Raw genomic sequence first — 12425 nt, 5'->3', positions numbered from 1 at the left:
CATTCAGATTAAAAAGGAAGAAGTAAAACTGTCTTTATTCATAAACAACACCATTGTCTATGCAGAAAAATTTATGGAACCTATGAATAGCTAGTAGAACTAGTAAGTGGGTTTAGTAAAGTTGCAGGATACAAGATCAATATATAAAAAAATGAAATGTATTTCTATATCTGGCAAAAAATTACAGATTGAAAAATAATTAAATGCTATTTACAATAGCAACAGGGTGCCTGGGTGGCTCAGATGGTTACGTGTCTGCCCTCAACTAAGGTCATGATCTCAGGGTCCTGGGATCAAGTCCCACATCAGACTCCCTGCTCAGTGGAGAGTCTGCTTCTCCCTCTTCTCTCTGCTTGTGCTCTCTCTCCAATGAATAAATAAAAATTTTTAAAAATTCAATAGCATAAAAAATATTAAACACTTAGGGATAAATGTGATGAAAGATGTAAAAGAACTGTACATTATAAACTATAAAATATTGCTGAGAAAAATTAAAGATCTAAATAAATGAATAAGTATTTCTTATTCATAGATCAGAAGACTCAACATTGTTACGATGTCCATTCTCCCCAAACTGATCTACATATAGAATGCAATCTCAATTTAAATCCTAGCAGGATTTTTGTAGAAGTTAACAAACTATTTTCAAAATTCAAAGAGAATGCAAAAGACCTAGAATAGCCAAAATAACTTTGAAAATGAAGAACAAAATTGGAAGGCTGATAATACTTAATTTCAATACTTATAACACTACCATAATTAAAGCAATATGGAGGTACTAGTACAAATATAAATAAATAATTAACACATGGAACAAAAAAGTCTAGAAATAGACCTATATAGACAACTCATTTTTTATTAAGGTGAAAAGGCAATTTAGTCGAGAAAGGATAGTCTGTTCAAAAATGTACTAGAAAGATTGAATATTCATGCATAAAAAAATAAACCTCGCAGTATAAACAAATGTTAATTTAAAATGAACCACAGACCTAAAACTAAAAATCTTAAAATATGAAGCATTTAGAAGAAAACCTAGAATATCACTGTGACCTTGGGTTAGGCAAAGATTTCTAGATTTCAAAAGCACGATCCATAAAAAGAGCAAATTGATAAAGTGAACTTTGCCAAAATTCAAAACTTCTGCTCTTCAAAAGACAATGTTAAGAGAAGGAAAAAATAAGCTACTGACTGAAAGAGTAAATTTGCAAATTAGATCTGATAAGAAATTTGTATCCAGAATATATAAAGAACTCACAAAACTCAGTTATAATAAAACATCAATATTTTTAAATGGACATAAGATTTAAACAGATACTTCACCAAAAAAGATATATGGATGTTAAAAATAAGCACATGAAAAGATCTTCAACATCTTTAGTCATTAGAGAAAAGTAAATTTATTTCTTTTTCTTTTTTGTTGAAGTATAATTGACAAAATTGTATCTATTTAAAGTGCACATGATGTTTTGATATACATATACATTGTGAAATGACGAGTGTAATCAAATTAATTAACATAACCATCACCTCACTATTAGATTTTTTCTTTTCATTTTTTTCCTTTGACAAAAACATTTAAGATCTACTCTTAGCAAATTTCAAATATATAAAACATACACTTATTAACTATAGCCGGCATGCTGTGTAAGAAATGCAAATTTAAACTACAATGAAATACTACTATACTCTATTAGAATGGCTAAAGATTAAAAGACTGCCATACCAAGTGTTGACCAGGACATTAGTTTCCTAGGGTTCCTAGAAAAAAGTATCACAAATTAGGTGGCTTAAACAACTGTAATTTAATGTCTCAGTTGTGAAGGCTAGAAGTCCAAAATCCGTGTTGCAAGAGTTGGTTGGCTCCTTCTGAGGTTATAAGGGAGAAACTGTTCCATGCCTCTCTCCTGGGTTGTGGTGGTTTGCTGGCAATCTTTGCCATTTTTTTAAGCTTTTTTGATTTATTTGACAGAAAAAGAGCACAAACAGGGGGCGCGGCAGTCAGACGCAAGGGAGAACAGACTCCCTGGTGAGGAGGGATGCAGGGCTCCATCCCAGAATCCTGGGATCATGACCCACACTGAAGGTAGATGCTTAACCTACTGAGCCACCTGGGCACCCCAATCTTTGGCATTCTTTGGCTTGTAGATACATCACCTCAGTCTCTGCTTTCTTCCGCATATAATGTTTTCCCTGTGTGCGTGTTCTTTCTCTGTACCCTAATGTCCACTTTTCATAAAGACACCGGTCATAATGTCCTCATCTTAACTTGATTGTCTGCAAACACCTTATTTACAAATAAGGTCACATTGGCAAGTACTGAGGGTGGAGAGACTACAATTCAACCCATAAGAAGATATGGAAGGGGAACCTTCATGGCTAGGTGGTTAAGCTTCCCTCATCTCAGGTCATTATCCTAGAGTCCTGGGATCAAGCCCGACATTGGGGTCCCTGCTTGGCAGGAAGCCTGCTTCTTCCTCTCCCACTCTCTCTACTTGTATTCCCTCTCTCACTGTGTCTTTCTCTGTCAAATAAATAAATAAAATCTTTAAAAAGAGAGAGAGAGAGAGAGAAGGTATGGAAGAACTGAAACTCTCACATACTGCTAATGAGAATGTAAAATGGTACAACCACTCTAGAAAATAATTTGGTAGTTTCTTTAAAAGTTAAACATACAACAACAATATCATCCAGTTATTCTACTTATAGGTATTTACCCAAGAAAAATGAAAAGATATGCCCACACGAGGATTTGTACACAAATGTTCATAGAAACTATTTATATGCTATTTATAATAGCATGAAATTGGAAACAATCCAAATATCCATCAGCAGGCAAATGGATAGATCAGTAGGGGTCTGGGATGAAGTGGGATGGCAAAGAGGCCTTACCAAGGATCACAGTGGAATTTGTAGGGATGATAGATACATTCACTGTCTTGATTATAATAATGGTTTCATGGGTATACAGGTATGTCAAAAATTCTCAAATTGTACATTTTAAATTTGTGCAGTTTTTTTGGTTTTTGATTTGATCTCAATAAAAATACAGCAAAAGTCCTTTTGTAATTTTGTAACTGTATTCACAGGAAATGTATTTAAACTATTATTTAACCCATCAGTCCTAGTTAGGTTTCAGACCTTATATTAATAAATTGCTTTTTTCTAGTAACAAAATGCCAATAAAGCCATTATGCTGAAAAAAAACTATATATTGATTCATAACCATAATGCAGAAAAAAATTAAGCTATATTCATAGGTTCCTGGTCATTTAGCCACCCATTCCTTACCCCTTTATAGAAATCCATACATTTAACAATACTGTGATTCCTGTTTCAACCCAGAAAAATAGGTAAGCTATGGAAAAGCCAAGTAGTGTGCCTTGGATGACTCCCAGGAGAACTAGCAATATCAAACAGGTTTGCCAATTTCCTACCGTTCTGTTCACTGAACTTTACAGAGTTTCTTCTCAGAGAGCTGCACTGAAGTCTCATATTTAAACCAGTTAAACCTAAGAAAGGTCGGGGAAGCCCTCTATCTACAAGTTCCTTTTCATAACCCCATGACTATCTCCTCTCTAATCCCAACTATCCTCCTTTTCTATCCTGAGGTTTAGCATTTTAAATTGGCTTAGAAATAAAACTTAATGGCGGGGCCTCTGGGTGACTCAGCTGGTTAAGCATCGGACTTGATTTCAGCCCAGGTCATGATCTCAGGGTTGTGAGATTGAGCCCACCGCCAGCACAGAGACTGCTTAAGATTCTCCCTCTCCCTTTGCCCCTCCTCACCCCGACTCTCCCTCTCTCTTTCAAATAATTAATTAATTAATTAATTAATCTTAACAATCTCTAACCCTGTGAGTGTACATGATAAGATTACCATGAACATACCAGAAACTTCTTTGTCCCTGATTCATTAGGATCATTTTCCCTATCTCAGAATGCCTGTCGCTATATTTCTGCAGGCCCAGTTGTACTGGCCTTTGGCTTACATTATTTCTCATCTTACAATAAACCTGTAAGGTAGGTTTTTATTGTCCCACGTATAGAGACGAAACTCAGCAAGATTATGTAATTTGACCAAAGTAACACAGCTAAGGAATAATAGAAGAAGGATTTTTTTTTTTTTTTTAGATTTTATTTATTTATTTGACAGACAGAGATGGCAAGTAGACAGAGAGGCAGGCAGAGAGAGAGAGGAGGAAGCAGGCTCCCTGTTGAGCAGAGAGCCCGATGCGGGGCTTGATCCCAGGACCCTGAGATCTCGACCTGAGCCAAAGGCAGAGGCTCAACGCACTGAGCCACTCAGGCATCCCTAGAAGAAGGATTTTTTAACCCATCAGTTCTACCCTGTTCTCTATCTGCCTCCTTCTCAGACCCTTACATACTCCTTCAAAAGGAGAACACACTCACAGATTCTGTCTAGATTTTTCTGGGAAATCTTTAGATGAAATTAAAAGGTGCAGCAGCCCTTCTGTTTTGTTATTGTTTTTATTTAAAAGGAACATTGGTAATTACAAAAACTATCTTATATACATTTCAGAATATTAAATGGAATAGAATATCTAAATTACCAGAAAATGATTAATAGATGTTAAATAAATATAGATCACTCCCCAGCCTCTCCATTCAAGTTCTAGGAAAGGTGGAGCCCAAAGGTTGTCTCTGGTAGACAAACAGAGATACAAAGCTTTGAGAAAGCTCTTCAGTGAACATTTCCTCTGGAGGGTTCTCCTCCTTTGACTTCGGATGTGTGCCCCTTTGCCTGCTTCCTCTGCACATCCTGTCCAAGGTTACAGGCAAAAGAAGGCAGAAGAAAGCATGAGCATGTAGAAACTAGGCTCTGCGCTGACAGGGCAGATTTCAGACATCCTGTGAACACCCAATGGAGACAGAGACTCAGCAGAAACACTCACGTGACTGGAGCTTTCTTTCTGGCTAAATACCACACACTGGGAAAGCCGTTAATTGAATTAAATTGATATAAATTGCTGCCTGGATTAAGGTGAAAAACTAGTTCATTAACTCACTCTGAAACTGGCCCTTAGCCCAATGGGTTGTCCCTTGTTTTCTCCCCTTAGTATTCCAGCCACTGCGTGTGTTATAAGTTAAAACACCATGGTGTTGCTAAATCACAACATACAGTGATATTTCTAACACATCCAGAAGACATTAATAAATGGCTGGGGGAAGGCTGCTAAAAATAGATATTAAATGGGTTAGAAAACTTCTGTCTTGGATAAACCAACATTCCTTTTTATCCACAGTACAGTTTCCTCTTAATGAGATAGCTTATCACATGAGGTTAACAGGCAGCTCAAGGTAGGGTTTTAGCAGTAAGTCACTTGAACTCCCTCAGGTGCTCATCCATATATAATGACTACAGTAACATCTACCCCATGATGTAAGTGTTATGGGTATTATCTAACAATTGTAATTATATTTCACGAGGATTCACTATTTGCCAGATTATGAGTGTTTTCCATATGTTATGGAAAATGCCTGTGGCTCCATTTCTGGAGGCTCAGTTGTGCCTGGCACCTAAAATCCAACATAATGATAACAATAACAACCGCATTTGCTCTCATCCCAAGCACGTTCCCACAGGCTATGAATGGAGTGGATACTCGTATTATTCCATTTGACAGAAAGGAAACAGAGGCTGGGTGAGGTGCAATGACTTGGCATAGTCACAGAGCAGATTCCCACACAGGCAGAGTGACCACGAGCAAAGCCTGGCACCCAACAAACGCCCCATAAAAGACAGCTACTCAGAAGAAAGAAGGATGGGGGTATGGATTTTCTTTCAATCCAGCAAGAAACGAAATTAATAATCATTCTTTTTTGCCCAAAAATATCTTTTATTTGTTTTAAGTAACAATAATTCATAATAAAAACAACTTTGCTGAGTATTTACTATGTGTCGGCCATTGTTCTTTTTCAGTTTTAACTCATGTAATCTCTGAAGAAGCTAGTGACTAGTTTTATGCTAATTGTGCATAAAGGCACCTCTACCAAGGCACATAGAGGTCATGCAAGTGACCCATCACACAACTAGTGAGTGATAAAACCAGAATCTGCAACTAAGAGTCTGACCCCGGATTCCCCACTCCATTCTTCCACTTGCCCCTCTGACACCGAGTCCTGTGTGACCCCCACCACCAGCATCAACCTTTCTCCTGTCAAAATCTTCAACTCCCTTGTATGTAACATCTCGATTGGGTAACACCATTTAAGATGAAGCCCAGTGGCCCCCTTCTCTCTGCACGTACCTGGGCTGTTGAGCATTATTAAGAAAATACGTAATCCAGTATAAATTCATGGTCCTTGACCACATCTGTGTCCCTAGTAATGCTCAGATTTCCCACTACATAGTCACAGCAGCTATCTCTGTGAGCATCAGAACTAGCCTCACCTCCTTTCTTTGACTACAGCTCTGTCCTCATTCCCAGTATATGAAATTCCCTGGTAGTTCACAGAGAAACTAGGACCTAGTGGATGAGAGGACTCTCTACCCTCAGCGTTCCTGGGTCTACAACCATTATTCCCTTCATTCCTGCTATAAAGGGAGGCATTGCTTTCCCTTCCAAAGTGAATCCTTTTACTCTTTGCTCCAGAAACTTCTGCCTGCTCAGGGACCTCACTCTGACATTTCCAGTAGCAGATACCTTTGACTTCTCCCTCTCTATTGGATCCTTCCCATCAGCATTCAGACATGCTCAAGTCTCTGACCTAAAAACTAACAAAATGGTAATAATAACAACTGCGTATGTTCTCATCCCCAAGCATGTACCCACAGCCCATTAAACTATTTCTCCTTCTCCCAGTAACCATGAACTGCTTGAAAAAACTGTTTACAAAGATGGGATCGGGAGGGAGACAAACCATAAGAGACTCTTAATCTCCCGAAACAAACTGAGGGTTTTGGGGGGTAGGTAGGGATAGGGTGGCTGGGGAGAGTATGTTCTATGGTGAGTGCTGTGAAATGTGTAAGCCTGATGATTCACAGACCCATACCCCTGGGGCAAATAACACATTATATGTTAATTTTAAAAATAAATAAAAATTTTTAAAATAATTAATTAATATTTTAAAAAGGAAGAAAGAAAGAACTGTTTACACTGGGTGGCTCTGCTCCAAGTCACCCCCAACCACTAAGGCATCTTGTGGCATCAATCACTAGAAGCACTCTCCTTAAGGTCCTAACTTAACTCCCTGTCCCTAAATCCAGTGCACATTTCTGTCCTGATTCCTTTGACCTCTCCAGAGTATATGAAACTGCTGATGGTTCTCTCCTTGAAAGACTCCTCTCCAGCTTCTAGACACCTAAGCCCTTGTCAATCTGCTTCTGTAGCTGTCCTTTAAATGCTCTTGTTCCCTCTGATTCTTTTCAGGTGTCTTCTCTTCTCTCTCAGTCTACAACAGTCACATCTATTCCCATGGCTTTAATTATCAATAACAGATGACCTCCAAATTTATGTTCCCATCCTGTTCCTGATTTTAAAACACATATATGAAACTGTCCCATGGATATTTCCACCTGGATGTCCCATAAGTCTCTCCAAATACCACATACTGAAATCCTACTCCTTCCCCAAACTTGTTTCTCAGTGGACGAGGCCACCAGATTGGCCATGCCACAAAAGAGATCATCATTCTTGTTAATTCCTCTCTCTATCTAATACACCTGATCTTGTTGATTCTTCCTCTTAAACATCTTGCAACATGTGTTCACTTCTCCCAGTCTGCTGCTGTCTCCTTTCTAGTCCAATCATGAGCCATCTTTTTGTCCAGACTCCTGCAGCAGCCTCCTCAGCCTCATAAAACGCTCATGTCTAATCCATTCTCCATTCTACAGAGGAATGTTCTCTCTAAAATGTAACACAAATCTGGTTACAGTGAAACCCCATAATGGTTTCCTACTGGCTTTAGCATGAATATTTTCAATGTGATTTTGGACCTAGCCTCAGCTTTGCTATTTTAGCTTCTATGTTTCCAGAACCTCCCACCTCAATACCCAATCTCTCTGCTACAAAATTTCCTCAGGTACTTTATGTCAACTCTCACCTCTATTCCTTCTGTCTAGAACATAGCTCAGCTAATTCTCTCACATTTCCATTCCCATTTCTAGGCAACTGCTATTCTGTTTTTGGTCACCATGGATTGGTTTACATTTTCCAAAATTTTAATGACTGATGTCCTTATAAGAAGTCCCTATGAAGACACAGAGAGATATACAGGGAAGGAGGCAATGGGATAATGGAGGTAGATTTTTCAGTGATGCAGCTACAAGCCAGGCATGACAAGGATTACCAGCAGCCACCAGAAAGAAGGATGGAAGAGATTCTCCTTCAGAGCTTCAAGAAACAACCAAACTTGCCAACACCTTGATTTTGGACTTCCAGTCTAAAAAACTCTGAAAGAGGGGTGCGTAGGTAGCTCAGTCAGTTGAGTGCCCAACTCTTGACTCCAGCTCCTGTCTCAGGATTCAGCGGGGAGTCTGCTGGAGATGCTCTCTCTTCCTCTCCCTCTGTCTCTCCTCCACCTCTCTCTCTCTCTCTCTCTCGGTCTCGCAACTAAACAAATCTTTAAAAAATAAAAATTTAAAAAATTTTAAAATGTGAGAGAATAATTCCTGTTGTTTTAAGCCACCCAGTTGTACTTGTTACGGCAGCTCTAGGAAACTAAGTAGCTACATGTTTTTTAACTTTTCAAGACTGACAGTGTTTTCCAAAGTGATCACACCATTGTGCACTCCTATCAGCAGCGTGTAAGAGTTCCAGTTTCTCCTCAACTTTGCTGACACTTAATATAGTCAGCCTTTTCCATTTTAACCACTCAAGAGGTGTATAGTAGTATACATTTGTGGTATAATTTGCATTTCCTTAATGCCTAATGGTCTTGAAAATAATTTCATACATTTATTTCCCATCTGAATATCTTCTTGGGTGAAATGTCTGTTCAAATCTTTTGCCTATTTGTTCCTTGGATTATTTTCTTATTATTGAGTTTGAAGATTCTTTGCATGGTCTAGATACAATTTCTTTATATGATTTGCAAACATTTTGTCCCAGTTGGTGGTTTTCATTTTCATTTTTTTAACTGTACCTTTTGAGGTCAGCTAAGTATTCAAGGAGCCAGTTCAGATGCCTCTCTTTCTTAGAAACCTTCTCAGAGCTTTAAGCCTTGATGAGTGGCCCTTCTAAGTACTTGTCAAGTTTCAGGAACATCCTCACATCATGATATGCATTGTATCCTATTATAATTGTTTGGCTACCTATTTGTTTTTTCTCCTAGAATCTAAGGTTCGTGCCCATGGGCAAGGACTCATTATGCCCTATTCTTTGTTGACAGAAGGTGCTTGCATTGGATAACTTTTCTCAACTCTCCAGAATCTCTGTCCATAGTTCTCTATCTTGCTCTGTGCTCTGCGAAGCTGACCTCTGTTGGCCCCTTGTCCACTGACTTCTGGCTGGGTTTTTCTGATGGGAAAAGAACAGAGTGTGGGGGAGAAGATAGAGCAGACTAGTCTCCGAGCGTCCTCTCTGACAAACCTTAGTTTGGTAGTAGTTGCTATCCTGTGCCATTGGGTGTTCCCTGTCTCACGGGTATAGCTCTCACAAGGATCCTGTGACTGCTCCCTGCCCTTGTTCTTTTAATCCCAGGTGTAGCAATAATAGCTTCCATAACTTGCTAGAAACTAGGTCTTCACCATCCTGTTTCATCCCTTTCACACTGCCCACACTTCATAGTTCTTTCATTAGATCTTCACTATAAATCCGAGCCTCCCCATTTCTTGCTGAGAACCCGATTCCCTGATTTCCTGCTCAAAAATACTGGCTAATTTTGACCCTCACCATAACCCATACCTTAAGTGAATTTTAAATCCCTGAATTTTCTCCACTGTTTTCATTCAACATAATTCAGGTTCTAATGTTTTTCTCAAGTTTCAAAGGACTCCTTTGAACCTCATTCCCACCTCCCTTCATTCACTCATTCATTCAACAGAAACTTTTTGACAACTGACTAAGGACCAAGAACTATGCTGCCCTGCAGAATCACAGAGAAGGAAAATATAGTCAGTCCCCCAAAGAACTCACATTCAAGTGAGAGATATAATCAAATAACTAAGTCTAACTCAAAGTGATACTTTGAGCAATGGAGAGATATCAAAGGCCCGAAGGCACAGAGCTCTAGCCACCCCATTCCTGGCTGGGGTAGAAGACAACAATACAACAGGACCCACCTTCCCACAAATGAACCCCCTCAGGATGCCAGACTGTGCTAAGCACTGCACGTACTTATTTAATACAGCAACACTATACAGCAAAAGCAAATGTTACCATCTGCATTTTACACAGAAGGAAACTGAGGCCAAAGGAGGCTAAGTAACCTGCTGGTAGGTGACAGAGCTCCTCTTTTAACCATTATGTATCACACACAAGATTAACATTATGTATCATAAATGTAACACACACACACACAAGACTGAGGTAGGGGGAAAAATAATTTTCTCCAAGGCTAAAAGAGCTCTTTGCCACGGATGTTCACCTCAAAGCCACAATACTTCAGGAAGAGATGAAAAACTAGCTCTTTTCTGAGTCTTCTAATTGTTGAATAGGAAATGTGGTGTCAGGAGGCCAGGAAGCTGTCATCACCATTCTTCATTACACTAATTGCTCTTAGATGAAATATGGTTTGTTTCCCCTTTTACTCCTGCTCATATTCATAGCTCTGCTACTTTGGAATATTCTCTCTTTGGGTCAAGGAAGGCTTTCTCCTTTTTTCATTATACAGAGGGTACAACTGAAGCCCAGGGCAGGTGACAGTCTCACCTGGATCCCACAGCCAGTGGGTAACCCAATGTTCCATTGACTAACTTCATTGGCCAGGACGCCCCAATAGCTGCCCTTTGCCCCAGCCAGGCCAATCTACTCACAGTTGCTTATACAAGCATTTCTCACTAAAACCGCTGTGGGTTTTTTTGTTTTGTTTTTGTTTTGTTTTGTTTTCCCCACAGCTTCTTCCCGTCCCAACACAGCCTCTTCCTCTGACCTTTCTGAATACATCTAACCCTGTATAATCACTCTGGCTCCTCCTGACCTCTCTCCCTTTTTACTCTCCCTGCACTCTCCTTCACCAAAGATTGGCAACACTATTACACTTTGCTACCTGGTTATGCATGTGGATTGCACTTGACAGCTGTAACTGATGCCAGCCCACTCAGACCTGAATCACCTACTTTGAATATATTCCCATAGCACACAATGTACTTCTGAGGTCACAGGAGAAATACTTCATGATTAAAGTCTCTACAGTCAGTATGATAATGGCATCCCTTTTCTGCATGTTTTCAGGCAGAGATGCTAACTTCTACGTCTAATGATGTGCTATTGACTCAGTACCCATACTGGAAAGTCTCACATTCTCTCTGCCTCACCTCTTATTCCAGCTGCCTCTGTAGTAGCCAACCCTGCACAGGCTGCCCTAGCTGGGGCAATCTGACAGCACCTCACCTCTAGTCATGCCATACCTCTGTTGCTGTCTTCCCCTGGGCCTCTTAGATGCCAAGGCATAGGACCACACTTAAAGCTCACCATTCCCTAAGAAATGTGCAGAGAAGTTAATAACGCTAGAATCAGCTTGCCCAGCAGGAATGGTAAACCTATAGGTAAATGCTTTCCTCTTTTCCTCAGGACAGACAGTTCTGAGGCCTTCGGAGGCTCCTGAAGGACTGAACACATGTTGCTACTGCAGTGGCCAAAGCAGTGGCTTTCCCTTCTTCCCTATTTCACTCTGGTCTTCAATCCCATTTCCTGCTAGGGATCTCATCCTAGGTTGTGCTTTCTGGGGAACCAGGTTAAAATAGTGCATTCACCTGGTTGAGCTGCCATAAGAATATACCATACCTTGGGTGGTGTAAACAAGAGAAATTTATTTCTCACAGTTCTGGAGGCTATAAAGTCCAAGATCAAGGTGCAAAGTTCAAGTTTCTGATGAGGGTTCTCTTCTTGGCCCTCATATGGTCAGTCACCTTCTTGCTGTCTCCTCATGTGGCCACTGATCCTATCTAGGACCCTACCTTTAAGACTCCATTAAATGTAATTAACTCTTAAAAGCCCTATCTCCGAATACAATCATGAAATTTAGAGGTTTGGGTCTTCAACATATGAACTGGGGGAGGAGGATGTAATTCAGTCTAGGGCAGACACTGTTAACTCAGAAATGTCGGTTTGATCTTAGCCAATAAGCATCCGAGAAAGATCCTTTGAGATCCCTTCCTCTTCTCCTTCTCTTCTTCTTCTCCTTCTCCTTCTCCTTCTCCTTCTCCTTCTCCTTCTCCTTCTCCTTCTCCTTCTCCTTCTCCTTCTTCTTCTTCTTCTTCTTCTTCTTCTTCTTCTCCTCCTCCTCCTCCTCCTCCTCCTCCT

Source organism: Mustela nigripes, chromosome 3 (assembly GCF_022355385.1).
Source record: "Mustela nigripes isolate SB6536 chromosome 3, MUSNIG.SB6536, whole genome shotgun sequence".
Classification (NCBI taxonomy): Eukaryota; Metazoa; Chordata; class Mammalia; order Carnivora; family Mustelidae; genus Mustela; species Mustela nigripes.
The sequence above is the reverse complement of the archived record's forward strand: the minus strand, read 5'-3'. Positions refer to the sequence as shown.